The following is a 19,127-nucleotide window of genomic DNA, read 5'->3' as shown; positions in this document are numbered from 1 at the left end:
TAAAGTGATTCCTAAATAGTGCAGCAAGTTTGATATGTGTTTTAGGTACCAAATATATTAAACATTGATTATATTTGGGTTTTTACCTAAAATTCACTTGATCACAGCTTGTCATGCTATCTTTATTGATTTTTTACTGGTCACACTGTTCATTAAAATGCCAGAGAGCAAGGGATTCATTTTTAGTGCTCCTCCAGACACCAGATTTTTATCTCCAAACAGTATAATTCAAGGTCAAGGGTGTTTATTGTGTTTAGACAGAAAAGCAATCAAAGTAGCTTGGGTTTAAAAACACACAGAGAGAGGGAAGTTTGCCGTTTTTGCTTACCCTAAGGATTGCAGCTTTGATCGCAATATGTGATCTGAAGAGTCTCTGGATATTTGCTGAGTTTTCAAGGTTTAGAGTGGGAGGGTCGTTTTGTTTTTGTTTTTGTTTTTGTTTTTCTTCTCCTTCTTTAAAATTTCACTAGTTGCAGAAAGAGTGATAGTAATTATTGCCTTTTATTCCCAAGCAATTTTGCTTTCTGAGTGACTTCATTTTAAATTCTGTGATCTATCTCCAAGGTAACCTTAAAGTCAACAGACTGCTTAATTCACCACTTTCTGGGGCAGAATTTTTAGTTTAGTAATGTCTCCAGCCAGTTTCCCACCTAATCTTAAAGTTTTCCAGAAATAAGATGTTCAATATTTTGTTTATGTTTGATCCCTGTGAATACTGGTGAACCATTAGGTGTATCTTGTAAAAAGGTGACAAAATGAATACCTAGAATATCTTTTAAAGATATTCTACTATCAACTTACCAGACCAGAATTTATTAAATTAAATTTCTAGTTATGTGAAAATACCAACAGCTCCCTATGAATGATGACAAAAAGAGGCATACCTCCAGAAAATAAGGTTGCAAGTAGGCAGTTTTCATAAAGGAAAGGTATAAGGCTAATGTACATAGTAAGCCATGCTCAAGCTCACTAATAGGAAAGAAAATATAAATTAAAATGAAAAGCGAGAGCATTTCTCTTGCCCATCAGAATGACAAATGTGTATAAACAATAATCCATTTCTGGGGAGGATATGGGGAAATGATTATATATGTTGGTGGTGGTGCAAAGTAAATTCTCTCCCTTTTTTGAGCAGTATCTTTAGAAATAAAAAAAGTGAAATACCTATTTTTGATCAAGCAATTCCATTTTTGGTAACTTCTATAGAAATGAATTCAAAAAGGTATGTGCAAGAATATTTATTACTTTATGCTTCTGGAAAACTGCCTACAATCTGAATCAATAGAGGAACAATAAATCGAATCTAATGTTAGCTACCATGCAAAGAATGAATTAGATTCATAACTACCAAGCTGGAAGAAAGGCAGTGAGGTATGTTTATGTGGGGGGAAAAAAAGCTTGCAAATAAATATATATAGCATGATTATATTTTGATAAAAATGATACCAAAAACTATGTGGGTGGAGCCAGACTCCAAGATGGCTCCCAATGATGACTGGCCTGCAGTGTTCATGCTGCTGTGTAGTTCCTCCCCAATCTATATCAAGATGGTTCTCTGTGACTCCCAAAATACAGAAGTGATGGTGTGATTTTCAAGGCCAGGCCATAAAAGACATTGCTGCTATGCCTTGCTCTTTTTATTGAATCATTTTTTTTCTAGGTGAACCCAGTGGCCATTTTGTGAGGCCTCTCAAGCAGTTCTGTGGAGAGGTTAACATAGTGAGGAACTAGGGCCACAGCCAATCATTATGTGAGGAGGTCCTCTTGGAAGCAGACTTTCCAGCTAGCTCTAGTTAAACCCTCAGGTGACCAGGGGTCACCTGGACCCATCAACATCTTAACTGCAATCTCAGTAGAACCTTTGAACCAGAACCACCCAGCTAAATCATTCCTGGCCTCCTGACTTTCTGAAAGTGTGATATAATAAATATCTTTGTTTTTGTACATGCTGAGTTTCTGGGTAATTTATTACATAGCAATGGTAAACTAATACAATATGGAAAGATGTAGAAGACAAATCACACTGTTAAATCATTACCTTAGTGAAATTAGGGTGGAAAGAATTTTTTTTTTTTTTTTTTTTGGCTTTTTAAGGCCACACTTGTGGCACATGGAGGTTCCCAGGCTAGGGGTCTAATCAGAGCTACAGCTGCTGACCTACGTCACAGCCACAGCAACACTGGATCCAAGCCGAGTCTATGACCTACACTATAGCTCATGGTAATGCTGGATCCTTAACCCACTGAGTGAGGCCAGGGATCAAACCCTCATGGTTCCTAGTCGGATTCATTTCCACTGCACCATGATGGGAACTCCCAATTTTTGAACTAAGTTTTAGTTTCCATTTTTATATTTTGTGCTCTATAGTTACCACACAGAAGTAGTTAAATGCTCCAGACAGCATCCCAGGGATTTATGTATTTGCTTAACTAACAAATACTGCAAATATTGACTAAGTACTCTGAGTCAAACACTGTTATAGGTGAAGATTTAAAAGTAAATAACACACTTCCTCAAGAAGACTACTCTGTTATAGGAGGTAAAAACTGGTGTTTATTTTCTCCCATTTTGATCTTAATAAATATTGCAGGAATTTTCACAGAATGTCATTGGAGCACAGAGGGAAATGAGGATGATTCTTCAGTGGAAAATTACTCGACTTTGAAAAGAAACTTCCCTTTATGGTGCATCCTGAGGGATGAAAAGTTTTCTAGCAAGGGAAAAGTGTATGGGATGAAGAGAACAATATTGGAAAATACTAGAATTTGAATTTATCAAAGTTGTGCTACTTAACACATCTTTGCTTCTGTGTTTTCACTATCACAGAGAATGAAGAGAACCTATATCTAAAATCAGTAGACAGGTTTTCCTTATTTGTTTGTATCTTGATTTATTACGAGTATAACATCAAGGAAGAAAACCTTCTCTCCTATTCAATTTCAATATCCATTTTGGTAGAATCTGATCACTAAGAGAAAAATTGGAGGATAAGCTTGTGGATCAGCCCGTACGCAATGTGTGGCCATGGCCATCTCCAGACAGCCAACATCAGTGCTCACCTGTCTTACCACTCTGAATACTTCACGGCAAAAGATTAAATAACTTGCAGGCTGAGTAATGCTACTTCACAATCAGTACCAACTGAATTGCATTTGTGAAGCTGAGTGGTTTGAATTAACTCTGCCTTTTGTTTTTCACAGCTGTCCCTGGTTTTCAAAGACACGCACTCTCAAAAACATCTCTAAAGTTACAAAGGGTAATTACAAATAGGGCTTTCTATTTATTTTTTGTTAAAACTCATATGTGTGCAGAGCAAAATTTGGCTCATTTGTTATTAACAGAACAGGATCTTGTCTATAATCTGGGATAAAATGACTTAACTAAGTGAAAGAATGCCATTCTCCTTCCTATACCCACATCTCACCCTGCAATAATTGAGGCCTTCGGGACACATCTCTGCTGGTTTTTTTTTTTTTTTTTTTATGAGAGCCAATATATACATTTATAGGACATCAGAATTGTGTATCTTTTATCTGCTTTATGCCATTTGGATAGGAATATTGGACTAGTGTTACAATAGGAAAATATAGTTCTTCAGTCAATGCAGTTGTTATATTACATCTCTTAAATTGTGGTCAGTTATGGTCAAGTCAGTGCAACAGGGAACACCTGATTCTGTGGGTCACTTTTTGCAGTTTTTTTCCAAAGATAGAGAACTATGGCATATTTGAACTACAAGGGGAGGGGAGGTATATAAATTAGGTATTAGGATTATAAGTGACAGAAAATCTGATTAGTTTTAGTTCAGTCAGAGAACGTATTGCCTAAGGTAATGGGAAATCTAGGTACTGTGGTCATTTCAAGGAAGATTTCGATCAAGTCTAATGGATCCTTTCTGTCCATAGTCTGGTCCCCCATGAGTTGGGCTGACTCCATTCTCAAAGCTTAGACAGCTGCTTAATTTCCAGTCTGCCTTCTCCCAGATTGAAATCCATTGGTCTAATCTCCTGAGTAATGGGGTATCATTGGCTCTTACTGATTATTATAACCAATGCAGCACCAATCATGTGGCCTAGGGAATAGATCTCAGACATAGACCAGCCCTGGCTGCCAAGGGTGGGATCAACTCCATCAGAGCTATTGGAACAGAGTTCCAAATCATCTAAAAACAGTACCACTTAGGATGTGGGTGAAAGTATCAAAAGCCTCAAAAGGCTTCCACATTAACATCTGCTTTATTGTTTCTCAGGCCATGTCTGAGAGAATTGGCTGCTAATCAGAGGTTCTCGTGTCTCCCCAAAATTTATACATTGAAGCCTAATCTCTAGCGTGATGGTATTTGGAGATGGAGCCTCTGAGAAGTGATTAGGTTTGGATGAGGTCATAGGGGTGGAGCCACGGGATGGGATTGGTGTCCTATAAGAGGATGAAGATCTCAGCTCTCTCTGACACATGAGGACACAGTGAGAAGACAGCTGTCTATGAACCAGCAAGATGGCTCTCAGCAGATAACAAATTTGCCCGTACCTTGGTTTTGGAGTCCCCAGCCTGCAGAACTATGAGACACAGATGTTTGTTGTTTAAATCAGCCAATCTATAATATTTTCATCTTAGCATCCTAAGCTAAGGCAGACTTCCAAATTGCTCATTTAATTTTCCATGCTTCTCTGACAGTTCCTTATCTCTGGAGCCTTCCAGAATCCCAAGAAGAGAGAAGTCATGTAGGTCTACAATACTCAACTAAAACCTTGGACTTCAGTATCAACAGAGTATTTTCAGCTCTGCATTCCACCTTCTCCCCCTTATAATCATCTCATGCTCAAGGGAAGAAGTCAGCAAACTGCAGCTTTTGGTCCGTACCTGTATTGTCTCCTGGATATGTCAGGCTCCTGAGCTAAGAAGAAGGGTTTTTTTATATTTTTTTTAAGTAGTTTAAAAATATTAAAAGGAAAACTATATGAAATTCATTTATCAGTGTGTGCATAGATAGTTATTACAACACAGCTGTATCTGTTCATATATGTATTTTATGATTTTGTCTTATGATGACAGGAAATCCAGCCAGCAAATCTGAACATATTTACAATCTGAGGCCCTTTGCAGAACAAGTTTGCAAACTCCCGTGCTAGGGCAACTGTTCCAACACTTTAGTGACAATACTTTGGTGACCAGGGATGCTATAACAAACAGAGAGCCTTGGGGCACCTCCACACAAAATCTGATTCTAATTCCCTTAGACCGGCCCTGGGTCATAGCCTGGGATCTCTATTGGAAAACCTCTGCAGATGCTTCTGTGAACATCCTCTGATGCTCGCACTTCAGGAAAATCATATCTTCCTCATAAAATACTCTAAGGAGAAGAATCCTTATTCTATACAATTGGAGTTTTCTTTTGCACAGCATTTGTGTTAGGAGGCCTATTAAGGACACTGGCAATTATGAAAATAAAATCCAAAGGTTATTTTCATTTTAATAATGACAACTTGTCAACAGGTGTAGAAAATCATTGGCTTCTTTCCTGTTTCATGTAGACAAGTTTTTAAGGATAAGACCCAGGCAGGATGTGGTTTTCAAAACCAATCTTTTATGCTCCTTAGGAGATACAGCTTCAATGGATGCAAGAGACAATACTGACTGCAGAAGAAAGACCGTGTGGCTGAAGTCAGAGAAGGTCAGTAAAGACAAACCATAGGGATCCCTGAGCTCAACTTAACCAGGAAATAAGTCATGTAAGAGACCAGCAACCCAACAACAGCTACCTGGGATAATAATAAGCCCCAGTAGTCCTGAAAGAATAGGTTTCCTTGGTAGGGAATAGGCTAGAATCTGGAAACCACAGCTCAAGAAATGGATTTTAAAAATGGACAAATGAACATTTCACTCAAAGACACATCCTCTGTTCACAGTCAATAGTGGGGCTTTAATCAAGATCTTTGATTCAGACTTCTCATTCGACAATGCTTTGGCACCGTGTGCCAAAGTCTAAGCTGCTAAAAGATCCGTGAATAAGACAGGCATGGTCTCTAGTGCTTAGATCATCTATCTGCAAAGGTAAACATTGAATAAGATACAGGAAACAGAGAGTGTGTCAGCAGGTCTCAAAGCATGATCCCCTGAGCCACAGCATTGACATCACCTGGGAACTTGTTAGAAATGCATATTCCCAGGTGCCACCCCAGATCTCCTGATTCAGTAAATCTGGAAGTCAGATCCAGCCATCTGCATGTTAATGAGCCCAGCAGGTGATTCTGATACAGGGGCCAATGAACGGTTCTCATTTGTAAGGTGGGGTGAACAATACATGCCTACAGATGGAGCCCCGTTGTATTGGCATGAAGTACTTAGTAACAGCCCTAAGGTTAAGCAAGGCTACAGAGAAAATGGTTAATGGTATTATACACAAATGTCCAAAGCTGTACTGAACTGGGGACCATTTTCAATTCTCCTTTGATCTTCAGGGTCTCTCCCAACCTCAGGGCCTTCCAAGCAGCATCCCATCAACATAGCACATGGAGATCACAGTCACAGAGCAGAACACCTTTGATACATGCAGAGAGAAGACAGGGAGCCTCCAGGCTACTGCTCTCCAAAGCCATTCCTCGCTAAAAGGATAAAGCCAGAATCTTCTAGGATCACTCTTGAGAACCTGACACGTAAATCAGACAGTCACTGTTGTATGAAGAAACAGTGGTATCACACTTCTAACTGGATGAGCTTTATTCCCTTATTCTAAGAGTTAGTGAGAGTCAATAGGCAATGGAGACTTGGTTAGAATTCCTCAATATCCAAGACAGTATTATATTATCCATAGATAATGTCCTGAGGTAGGTAGAATATGTTGTATATAATTTTCCTCACAGCTTGACATAATTTCAAAAAATCTTTTTCTCATGTTTGTGAACTTCTATAGACAATATCATTATTGCACATCCCATATACCCCTGCCCACTCAGAGTTCACCTGTTCCAGGCTGACAGCTCCCCTGCCCAAGTGCCAGCCTCTCTCTTCCTCCCTACCTGCCTGTGGGCTTTCTTGGAGCTTGTACTTCTCCTGGGAGAAGCAGCCAGGAAGAGTCCAGGTTTTAACATCATGATGAAGATCTCTTGGGCCCTGAAAAACGGGTCTAGCTTCCCCAACCCTCTGTGGGACAATCCAAAGCACTTTTCCAGGGAGCCCCTGAAGAACTGCCCATACTAAACCCCACTTGCCCACAGCACTAATCAGCTATTAACTCACCTCCACTGACTTTTCTTCCTACTTTGTCTCATTTTTCTTTCTCCCTCTCCTGTGCTTGGAACCCCCTTCCAGATTAGCTACCCACAGCTAAGTCCCTGTCTCAGGATTGGCTGTCATGAGAATGCAAGTTACACAGCTTAAACATGGTAGAGCTGTGCTTCAACTCCAGACAGTCTGATGCCACAGCGTATGTTCTTTTCCACTGTGCTTTACTCCCTCGGTATAGCACTTTCTTAAGTCTGCAGAAGCACTGATCCTCATCCTATACAACTCAGGAACTGAAAAGTTCAGTCGAAAGCAATCTAGTCCCCAGATTCATCAACTAGATCATTGAGAGAAAACAATGACTGTTTCATTCCTAAAAGAGAAGTAAGGTTTTTTTACTTATAAAACTGCTGAAATGCTTCAAATGTAAGAACACCTCTGTGTTATCAAACCAGCCTACCATTGAGAACACTGTTTGATGCCTGTCTCTGGGGATACTGCCAGGCACTGTAAATGCATTTCAGTTTTTCAAAGATGCCCAGTGTTAAAAAGGAACATTCAATATTTCCGCCCATGGAAACGTTGATTTTGTTACGCATCTCTGCATTTCATAAACAACCATTTAAAAAGCCAATGTGAATTATACATATTTTAAAGGAGCTGCACTTCAGCTTATCTAAATAGTTTTATTGTACAAACCTATAAAGAAAATAGCAGATTTCAGTAAGCTGAATAATCCCAGAGGAAAGTACCAGGAAGAAATAATGCTTTCAGCCATTCTCAGAGACGAGTAAAGAGATTACAGTGCCTTCCAAGATACCTTCCATCTCAGGGACCCTATGATAAAAAAAAGAGTAGGTGGAAAGACAGCCTCCATATCCATCCATTAGCTCTATTTGAATCGTTTTTCTCCAGAATTCTTTCATTCTGAGGCTTAACAAATCTTATCAGTTCACAATAATGATTTGGGCCTAAAGTCTGAAATGTACAGAAAAGTGGGTAATGCAGATTCACTCTTTTGAATAGTTAAGTTTTAATTTTACTCTGCCACATTATGTTTCTACATTAAATTAAATCTGACTTGGAGATCCCTTTAATCAGAGTGATAGGAAATCAATTCAACTCATGATTTAAGGTATGTTACTATTAGATTGTAAGAATCCAGGGACATTATGTAGTGTTTGGAAAATAGGAAAAGAGCCTGTTATCTTTAATCATTGTAATCACTGATAGGAAAATTGCCCAGTTGGGTTCATTTGAGGCAGACTGGCCCTCTATTTCCAGTACTGGGCCCAGAGCTTTTATAGCAAAACTATCAGCCACATCTGTTATGCCTTAGGTCTCAGGGTCTCCAAGGCCTTGGGTCACCTCTGAAGTAGTCCTGTGTGGGAGGGACAGTGCTCACCACTCCTGGACTAAGCCAGTCCCTTCCCAGTCTGCAGTGTGCTCTAGGATTCCTGCTCAACTTCTGCATCCTCCACACTTAGCCTTTCCTTCCGTCAAATCCTCATCTAAGAGAACTCCTTTCTCTTCTCAGCAAGCTTCTAGAAACACCACCGCCAGCCTCCTTTCCTGTGGGTGTCAGTGAGTTAAAAAAAGAAACAAAACACAGTTTTTTTTTTTTCCCTCCTAACTTACCCTGTTCCACCTGCAATATCTATTAATAGCCAAGGATAATGCCTCAGGTTTGATTATAATTATGTGCTGGGCACTTTACAGATAACATTTCATGAAGAATGGTACTATCCGTGCCATTTTTCATGTTACAAACTGAAACCCAGAGAAATGGAAGGCTTGCTAACATTTCATCGCTAGGAAGATCCAGAGCCAGGATTTGATCACAGACTATCTGGATCTAGTTCTGTTATCCTTGTTAAGTCAGCCCTCACTGGACTAATAATGGCTAGTAATGAAACATCTTAAGAGTTAATACGTGCTGAGCATTTACTCTGTCCCAGGCATTGAAGCTGGCTTTCTTCTACCCTGAAGAAAAAGGAGAGATGTCTCTGCCTTTATTGTATGGTACCAAAGACAATATTTGGGGAGAATTCTAGCATTAAACACAGAAGTTTCTAACCTAGCCCACATGAACCGTCTTGTCAAGTACAAAGCACGGGAAAATACTGAAGATGTGGGTTAATAAAAGTGGGGAAAGTTTATCAAGATGCTACATTAAGAAAGGGAGGTAGTTCCCGTCGTGGCTCAGTGGTTAAAGAATCCGACTAGGAACAATGAGGTTGTGGGTTTGATCCTTGTCCTTGCTCAGTGGGTTAAGGATCCGGCGTTGTCATGAGCTGTGTTGTAGGTCGCAGACACAGCTCAGATCCCACGTTGCTGTAGCTCTGGCATAGGCCGGTGGCTACAGCTCTGATTTAACCCCTAGCCTGGGAACCTCCATACGCCATGGGAGCGGCCCTAGAAAAGGCCAAAAAGACAAAAAAAAAAAAGAAGGGGAGGTGGTAAACTGCAGAAACAAAGAGTGGACTCAATACCACCACTATTCAGTTATTTCCTTTTTTTTGCCTCCAGATATTAAAAGTGCGGAGCTCACAATGTCCCTTTTCAGCTTTCAACCCTATAGTATCTGTCCCATTTAATTAAATCTAAATGCACATCCCTCACCATGTTTTGCTAGATCTGCTGCCATCCAGTCTCTGCCTACTTCTTTGACGTCAGGTACCATCTCCAACCCTCAGACTCCAAATGTGTCTGCCTCCACCACACTGTTCCTCAAACATAGCAAACTCATTTCCTGTCTAGGACCTGCACGTTTGCTATTCTTTCCATCTGGAATTTCATCTCCTTTTTCTCTTCTTGGCCAGCTCCTTCTTAATTAAGTATCAGCTCAAATGTTAGCTCAGAATCTCTGTTACCCAGTTTACTGTGACAGTGCTCCAGCTTCCCCCCTCACTTCCTTACTTCTATCCTTCCTTCCTTCCTTTCATTGGTGAATGTTGAGCACTGTGTTCTAGTACTGGTCTAGGCCCGCGGGTAAAGCAAGGCATAAACTTGTCCTAGTACTTTCTACTTGCTCTAAAAGTTTTCTTTTCTTTTTTCTTCTTTCTTTTCTTCCTTCCTCTTCCTTCCTTCCTTCCTTCCTTCCTTCCTTCCTTCCTTCCTTTCTTTCTTTCTTTCTTTCTTTCTTTCCTTCCTTCCTTCCTTCCTTCCTTCCTTCTTTCTTTCCTTCCTTCTTTCCTTCCTTCCTTCCTTCCTTCCTTCCTTCCTCTCTTTCCTTTTTCGGGCCATAACCACAGCATATGAAATTTCCCAGGCTAGGGGTCACATTGGAGCCACAGCAATGTGAGATCTGAGCTGCATCTATGACCTACACCACAGCTCAGGGCAACACTGGATCCCCAACCTATGGAGCAAGGCCAGGGATTGAACCTGCCTCCTCATATATACTAGTAGAATTCTTTCTGCTGTGCCACAATGGGAACTCTGATAATATTTATTTTCTAGTGAAAGCGTAGAAAGATTAAAAAGGGGAAAAGTAGAGTTACTGGGATGTATTACTTTCCTAACTTGCTCCCTCTGGCATTGCCATGAGCTGGCTGCATGCCTGGATGGAAGGTCACAGCTCCTATGGAGTGGTCCTCACCACACAGCTGTGTGTCAAATTCCCATAACTGTTTATTCTCCTTGAGTCCCCCCTCATTAATTCCAGCGTACTGCATTTTCCCTTATAGTTCCTCCATAACTTGACTGTACCTTTTTAGTCACTTTATTAAAATCCTTAAATTACCCAATATATGAGTGTCAGGAGTCTGAATGTTATGGAAGACCTCACTGGGAAGATAGTAATTCATCAGAAACCTGTAGGCAAGTAGGCAGAGGGATATTGGTGTCTGGGGGTTATTTTAGGAAAGATAAACAGCAAGTGAAAAGAGCCTTATTAGGCTTTTTTTTTTTCTTGAATAAAAAAATTAAAATAAGCATAGTGTCTTAAAACAACATACATGTATTTTTTCATAGCTCCTGTGGATCGCAAGTCTGGGCACAGTATGACAGGGTTCTTTGCTTAGGGCCTTAAACGGCTGAAATCAGGGTATTAGCTGGGCTTGAGGCTCAGGGTCCTCTCTTAGCTCATTTGGGGTTTTGAATTCAGTTCCTTGTGGTGACCAGACTAAAGTCTCATTTTCTGGCTGGATGATAGCTGGTGGCCACTCTTAGGAACAGGAGGTCACTGTCATCCACTGCCAGGCAGCCCTCTTCATTTCCAAGCCAGCAACAGAGAACACTTCAAATGCCAAAACTTCCTGGTACTTTGAATCTCTGACTTTCTCTGGGTCTGACATCTAGATCCAGATTTAATCATGTAATCATGGTTCAGCTCATGTAATCAGGTTTGGCTCACCCTGGTAGTCTCCCTGTCAGGAGGACTGATTGGGGACTTAAATCAACTGACTGAGGACTTCAATTACACCTGAAAAAAACTTTCATAGCAGTACCTAAACTCATGTTTGATTAAATAACTGGAAGATGGTGTGTGTACATCTGGAATCTTGGGGGACCATTTTGGAATTCTGCCTACACAGAGCCTAGGGCAAGAGCAAGCCTCCTGTGCTCAAAGAAAACAGGAGAGCCATTGTTCTAGGTCATTGTGGGCTGTGAGGGTACTGGGTGATCAGGTCACAGAGGTGGAGGGCAGAGGAAGGAACAGTAACTGATGAAGGGCCATGAAGAGATACCACTGCAGGGACTTTGCCTTTTATTCTGAGATCAGAGCCATGGAACTAAGTGGCATGACTTGATTCCTATTTTAGACATGCATGGAAATAGACTAGTAATAAGGAAGGTGATGGCTAAAACAGAGAGACCCTGAAGATACTCCTGCATAACAGAGGTAAAAGAAGATGCTGGCTTGGACCAGGGTGAAGATGACTCCTTGAGAAGGAGTTCAGTTTTGGAAATTTTTAAAAGAAGTGCTAATAGTTTTAGCTAATGGATTGAATGTGGGCTGTGAGCAAAGTGAAAAGTCAATTTTCACTTCACCCCACTACCGCTCTCTTAAAATATGTAATTTATGTTTTTGTCAATCCCTTAAAACACTTCATCTGTGTTGTTATTCCATTATTGTCTGTTGGCCCCTCCGACAAAAGCGGGAACACTCTTGTCTACTGCCTCATCCCCAGTGCTTAGCACAGAGTCTTGACAAAATGGGCCCACAGTAGATATTATTTAACACATTAATAAACAAATGAATAGTGATTCTGAAATAGCAGCAATGGAAAGCAGATATTTCCTTTTTAAACTCCCCATGAGGTCAGATCCAAACTAGTGAAACACTTTACTCCAATGAATATTGGCATCATCAGAGAAACATAACTTTTTGCCAAATGTTTACTTGACTTACATTTTAGTTCTCTCACACATATACAGGGTGTTTCACATCTCAATTTTCTCCTCCATCGCTTGGGTTTTTCTTTTTTTCTGTTTCGTTTTTTTTTTTTTCCTTTATCTCCAACAGTCATGCTTTTCAGTTTTCAATTGTGTAGACTTTTTGCAAGAGAGTTCTGTTGTACCTACTAAACATAATGTGTTGCTAATTTTCAAGGTACTGTTCACTCGGTTCAGCTGTGGGGCAATGTGAACTTTGCAGACAATGGAATTTCATGACAAACTTCCCATGGTGCGCTTGGAAAACCACTGAGGCTGGAAGGTATGATGACTTAAAGAGGCCAAGGACTGGCTTAGGTACTAGAGAGAAGAAAGGCTGATAAGTTATAGGAATACCAGGCAGTGATTAAAAAAAAAAAAAATCCAGCCTAATAAAACCTTTTAATTGGCAATACATGTGAGCCATTAAAATCAATAAACGTTCATTGTCAGGATGTTCATGGTGAATATATAATGTGGATCATGAATAATGAAAAGAGATTGTGCAAAATCCTATTTTTGCTTATTTTTCATGAACTTTAATGTGACTTCTGATTTTAAAAATAGGCAGTGATCAAGAATATAACAAGATTTCCAGTCCAGAAGTGAAATAATTCTAAAATGAATGATATTGGACAATTTGTTGTTTGTGGAACTGAGTGATGGGTTGCAAAGCTTTCTGAAAGTCTGTTATGATAAGGCAAATTCTCCCCTTGCACAAACAGATTAGAACATTTTATGTGCTTAGTTGTTGAATCCATTACTGGCTTAGCTGACTGAACAGAATGACTAAGTGAGGCCATCTTAAAAGCTACATGCATCCCTGCAGATGTCCTCAGTGCTGTGGGCACATGGCTACCAAATGATTAATAATCACCCATCTGAACACAAAGAACACTAGCCATACTCAGGATTATGCTCTTTGACTTGCAGGTCAGGGGCCATCTATTATTTCCTTCTGTATGTGTTCTTCTCTTCTCTGTTGTGTTTCCTTAAGCCCCTGATGTTACAATGTTAAGTTAATCAGTGAGAGCTAGAAAGGAGATAGGCCTGAAGTAAAGGAAAAGAAAGGCTGGGGAGGAGAGAAGGAGGAAGAGATCCTTCGAATATATGACAAAGAGGGTCAAACTTGTAAGAAACTCAGAATTCACTCTAGCTCTTAGGATCAAGTCTGTTCTTATCCAAGTCAAAATTAGTATGTGAGAGATGAGCTGTGTGCAAGAATCACAAACATTCCTTTGTCTTTGAACAATTCCATTTGGTTGTCTGAAGAGAGCTGATTGTGTTCTTTGGTTTGCAATATTAAACACCCTTAGCCAGCTTGAGAAGATGTCAGGAAACATGTCATTTCGAGACCTGCAGTTTTGCCAATCCCTTCATACAGAACACCTTCAAGTGTCTTACTGTGTAATTCTTTTAGCATTGCAAAGGGCATATGGTGAGAACTGGCCATGTTAAAAACACTCTCTCTTTGTTAAGGATCCATAGAGATATATAAACACTCTACATGTGTATACTTTAAAAATACTCAGTGTAAACAAACATTGATAAGACTTGACTAGTGTGGAAGCCTCCACAATTTTCCTTGATGCCTGGAACAGCCAGAGTTCATTCTTTACTTTCTCTTTTCCCTTATTTTTTAAATTCCAGCCATTTCTAAGCCTCACCTATTTTATCACCAAATATCTCTCTTTTCTCCATACCAATGTCACTTCTTTAATTTAGACTAGGTTTCTAAAACTTTGGCCAAAGATGCTCCTAAAACTTACCTGTAAATTTTCTAAATGTTTATTTAAAAAAATTGTTTGTATTGCAGTGGTTCCTTAGGGGTTATATTCTCCTGGTTTCTTTTCTGCAGTGGTTCTATGCAGATATCCAACATCCCCCTACATGTCGGCGTTCTTTGGTATTCTGTTCCAGGCCTTTTTCTGTAACTATATGCATTCACTTTGGTACGTGTCTTCCACTCCCAGGTCTTCTTCTATATATTGAAATGTTCTCTATGCTGATAGTTCTTGGATTCTTATTTCCAGTCCATTTTCTCTTGCTAAGATTTACACCTATATATTGAATCCCTACTTGGCTGTATTAAATATATCCTGGCATTTATACTTGGATATCTTACAGAAACTTCAAGTTTAATAGGACCCAGACTGTACCCATTATCTCATTCCCAGATCCAAAGTCCATTCCAAGAAGGCTTACTCTTTTACTTTGGGGCACCAGGAACAATGCCAGTGTTCTGATTCCATGTAAAATTTTCATGGGTTACTAATGGCCCAGGACTAATGATTTGGATCCTCTGATCCAATAGATCAAAGTCATCTGATTTTATTATTATTATTATTATTTAGATTTTGGCAACCAATTATGAAATATTTGAATTTTATTGCTGAACATTCACTTCCAATCAGGGATATACAAGAACCTTGGAACCATCTTATAAGCAAAGCCTTTTGAATAAAACTAGATAGTAAATCTAAATAAAGGTGGTTCATAGTGGATATTTTATGGATAGAATTTGAAATGAAGAGGCCTAATAAGTAGATCCAGAAAGCTAAAACATCCCCCCATGTGTTTGGGAGCAATCAGAATTTGGGGCACATTTACTTTTGCTTTTACCCCCACCTCCCTTGATAACAGAATTGCATATGCTGCCAGCTCCTCTCTTGCTCTCCTCTCATACTCAGACATGAGAGGCAAAGAACATAGGGTGAGAATGAATCTCTTCCCTTCCCCCTGAAGGAAATAAAATACAGGCAGCTGCCAGGAAAGAGTATAAAGTTGATCATTTTGACTGCCACAATGCAGTTTGGCAGGTGACTTCTGCAGAAGACAAGCACATGAAACAGAGACACGGAGACTCAGAAACTGTGCCTGTGTGTGTTGAGGGGGGCAAGGAGGCAGATGTCAGAGACTCAACCCTTAGTGTGACAAGGAAAGAGGGATCAGGTTGTCCTTGCCACAACCGTGCTTATTTTATTGGTTTAAGACAGATAGTAGAAAGCAGAGACAGGCTTGAAGTAGAGGTGTGTTTATCCCTAACCCTCTGGAAGAAATCTGTCATCCAAGTGAAAGCTGTAACCCTTATATTATAGGAAGGTCAGTGTTATCAGAAGGGCAGACTGAAGCAGGTTCTCTCTGTGAGTTAAATCTAATTTAAGCTTATTTACAACCTTGCACAATTTGTACTATTTCCACATTCCTTCTTCACATGACCAGGTCTATAGACCCTCAGTTTTCCCTCATCCCAAGGAATATTGGAAAAAAAAATATAAGTAATGATTTGGGGACCTCAAGCCTTGTAATATTCTCCATAGAGGGAGAGAAAACTGAGGTGAATGTTTTGGTTCTAATGGAACCACTAGTTCCTGCTCCTCCTTAATTTCTCCTTGGCTGTAGACTGCAATTCTTCCTCCCAACATAGCATCAGTTGTCTTTCTCATTAACAGCCCACTTTATTCTTTAGTGATCTACCCCTTATCCCTCTCATTTTGCATTATTTGGGTGCGGGCTGCACCCAAGGGCCTAGAGGACATGTGATTCAGTGATTAGTTTGAGGTCCAGCATAAACGCAATTAGGTCAAATCAAAGCTCATTCTTTCACTTTCTGGAGTGAATGTTTGATTTGAGGTTGTGAAGGTATAAATCCCAGAGGTGTCAGAGAACTATGGAAACTAGAGATTAGAGATGGAGGAAGAGATACTGGGTCCTGATGAGTCCTTGGGTCCATCTATGTCTTAATCTGCTCCCTGGACTTCTCTCTTATGGCAGCTGATGAATCCCTGCTTCATATCAGTCAGAATTGTTTGATTCTGTAATTTGTTTATTTGCAAACCATTTATAGCCATTTCCTCTCTGATAGGACCGGATTATTTGGTCTCTGTGCACAACCCCAGCTCTAATCTGCTGGGTATGGTCCTCCCATGGGAACTCTGGATCTGATCCATTTCTACAGTTGAGATGATGACTACAGAAGCTAGAAGATTTTTTCCACCCTTAACTCAGGCTTAAACTTTGGCAAACAGAAAATTCATGGTCAAACTTGAAAACTAGTTTTATTCTTAATTTTCAATTTTAGATAGTATTTAGAGAAATTGTGACTGAGGGAACATAAAAAAAAAAAAAACTTATGGCAAAAGATGGTGGACCAAACTTTCTAATTGTTTGTTGGGAAATTGGGCAACATATTTTGAAAACCCCAAATTCAAAGCTCTGTTCTATTTGTCATTCTAGATTTGCAATGTGTCATTTAAGTTCCAGTAACATGAGGATAAATGCATTATAAATTATTGATTATTACATACTAAAAGTATTAGTACATTAATACTAATGTTAGAATCCAGTTCATTCTGACCTTTCTGTTTGGTTGTCATTTCTCAAATATAGAAAATAGTTCACATTTTTATCAGTCTTATGATAAAAATGTTACCAGTATAGTAAAATCCAACATTAAAATGTATGAAGCATGGTACCGACATTTCTAGGTATTTGTTCTAACATAAATAAAGCTATATTGCTCCTCCTATTGCCGAGTGCAGTCTTTAAAATTCTGAAAATACTGTGCTGCTTTAAAGGTTCCTTAAGCTATTTTTTGTGTGTGTGAAATTTTGCTACGTTCCCAAGAATCAAATGAATCATAAAGTCACATGACCTTGAGGGCACACACATTTTTTAAATTGTGCATCTGGGCTACACAATGGCTTGTGGTACCATATGCTCAGGGAACAATTAGTTGAAATATTGTCATGTGACGTCATAAAATCCCGGAAAGAGAACAGGGCATTTATCAGAACAGCCTGGAGACAGCCTGACTCCATGTCTGCTAAACTCATATCCAAGAAGAAAATCATATTCTGTTTACTCAATTGGTAGCTAATGAGAGGGCCAGATAGGAATTATTTTTTGTAACACTCTGTCTTTTTATATTTACTTGATGAGAGAGTAATTTCAAAGGAGCCAAAGATAATTAATTGCTCTGAGTGGGTGCACTGTCTGTGATTGAAGTAGAGCAATAAAAAAAATAGCTATATGAAGACAAGATCTGGAGGAGAAGGAATAAGTAGCTGTATTAGTCCCCTCAGTGACATTGGGAGTGTGCATGGTAACCCCTCTTGGTTCACTGTGGACATGATGTAAATGATAAGTGACACAAGTCACTTACACTTGAGATCTGAGACCTACGAGCTTGTGCTGATGCTGTCACCAAATTACACTCCCAAGCCTCACACTTACCAATGAGCTTGTAGACACAGTGAGTAAGGTCCTTTTGGTTATGGTTTACCTTTTTCACTGAATAAGCTCAGCCCTTCAAGAAACAAAATTTAAATACATGCTACAACTGTATTTAAGTCAATGGACTGTACTCTTCGGATGGTTGTCGATTATACCAACCAAACATACTTCCAGAGTTGCCTACATTTGAAGGCAGTGCAGAACTAATTCTTGGATCAAGACTTCTGATCCATCACTCTTTCTCTATATTTCCCATAGTGAGAGACATAGATTAGGAACAACAATAAGAGAATTGGCCTTTGGTCCTCTCTTCTCATGGGGGTGGTGGTCCTGAAACCAATACCTGTGGATACCAAGGGAAGACAATAATGTTATCTTCACTATGAATGGACTGTTTAGAATATGTTGATAAGAATCAGTCAATAAGCCAACACGAAAATCAATCAAAACACCTATTTTAAGAAGAAATAAGCTGTTTTCTGGATGTTTAGAATACTTACACTCATAAATAAGTAAATGATTGACTGCCACTTTCAATACCTATGTCTAAAAGAAATGTGGACAATCAAAATAAAAATAATGAAAAAATAAAAATAAGTAAAAATAGGAGTTCCGTTCATGTCACAGTGGAAACAAATCTGACTAGTATCCATGATGATGCAGGTTTGATCCCTGGTCTATGCTCAGGGGTCAAGTATCTGGCATTGCTCTGAGCTGTGGTGTAGGTCTCAGATGTGGCTCGGATCCTGTGTTGCTGTGGCTATGGTGTAGGCCGGCAGCTGTAGCTCTGATTTGACCCCTAGCCTGGGAGCTTCCATATGCCATGGGTGCCACCCTAAAAAAGAAAAAAAAAAAAAAGTAAAAATAGTGATAAACCATTCAGTATTTGTAAAAGAGATTAATTACCTCCTATATTCTAAAGAGTAAAGAAATATGACTACAATATATGATGCAATTTATTTATGTTCCTGAGAAGTTATGCAGTAAATTTTTATTATTCAAATTATGAAAGAAAGGGTATGGGAGATTTGCTATAGATTTACAGATCAAATCTTAAGAAAACAAATTTTTTTTTGTGTGTGTCTTTTTGCTATCTCTTTGGGCCGCTTCCGCGGCATATGGAGGTTCCCAGGCTAGGGGTCTCATCGGAGCCCTCCATAGCCAATGGCCTACACCAGAGCCACAGCACCGTGGGATCTGAGCCGCGTCTGCAACCTACACCACAGCTCACAGCAACGCCAGATCGTTAACCCACTGAGCAAGGGCAGGGACCAAACCAGCAACCTCATGGT

General features: G+C 39.6%; 1 protein-coding gene across 1 annotated transcript in view; it reads left to right on the top strand.

Annotated features, from left to right (window-relative positions):
• Positions 1-18,439, top strand: part of LOC146397416 (uncharacterized) — a 37,074-nt gene extending 18,635 nt beyond the window's left edge. The window contains exons 3-5 of the mRNA XM_084989961.1: positions 5,598-5,671; positions 12,779-12,883; positions 16,466-18,439. The gene's annotated coding sequence lies outside the window, so the exon portion shown is untranslated. The remainder of the gene's footprint in view (positions 1-5,597; positions 5,672-12,778; positions 12,884-16,465) is intronic.
• The last annotated feature ends 688 nt before the right edge of the window (positions 18,440-19,127 follow it).

This window comes from Sus scrofa, chromosome 13 (genome assembly GCF_054392235.1).
Source record: "Sus scrofa isolate SSC_HxYL_T2T_F1_AM1 chromosome 13, Sscrofa_HxYL_maternal_Yorkshire_Landrace_v2.0, whole genome shotgun sequence".
Classification (NCBI taxonomy): domain Eukaryota; kingdom Metazoa; phylum Chordata; class Mammalia; order Artiodactyla; family Suidae; genus Sus; species Sus scrofa.
The sequence above is the reverse complement of the archived record's forward strand: the minus strand, read 5'-3'. Positions and strand labels throughout refer to the sequence as shown.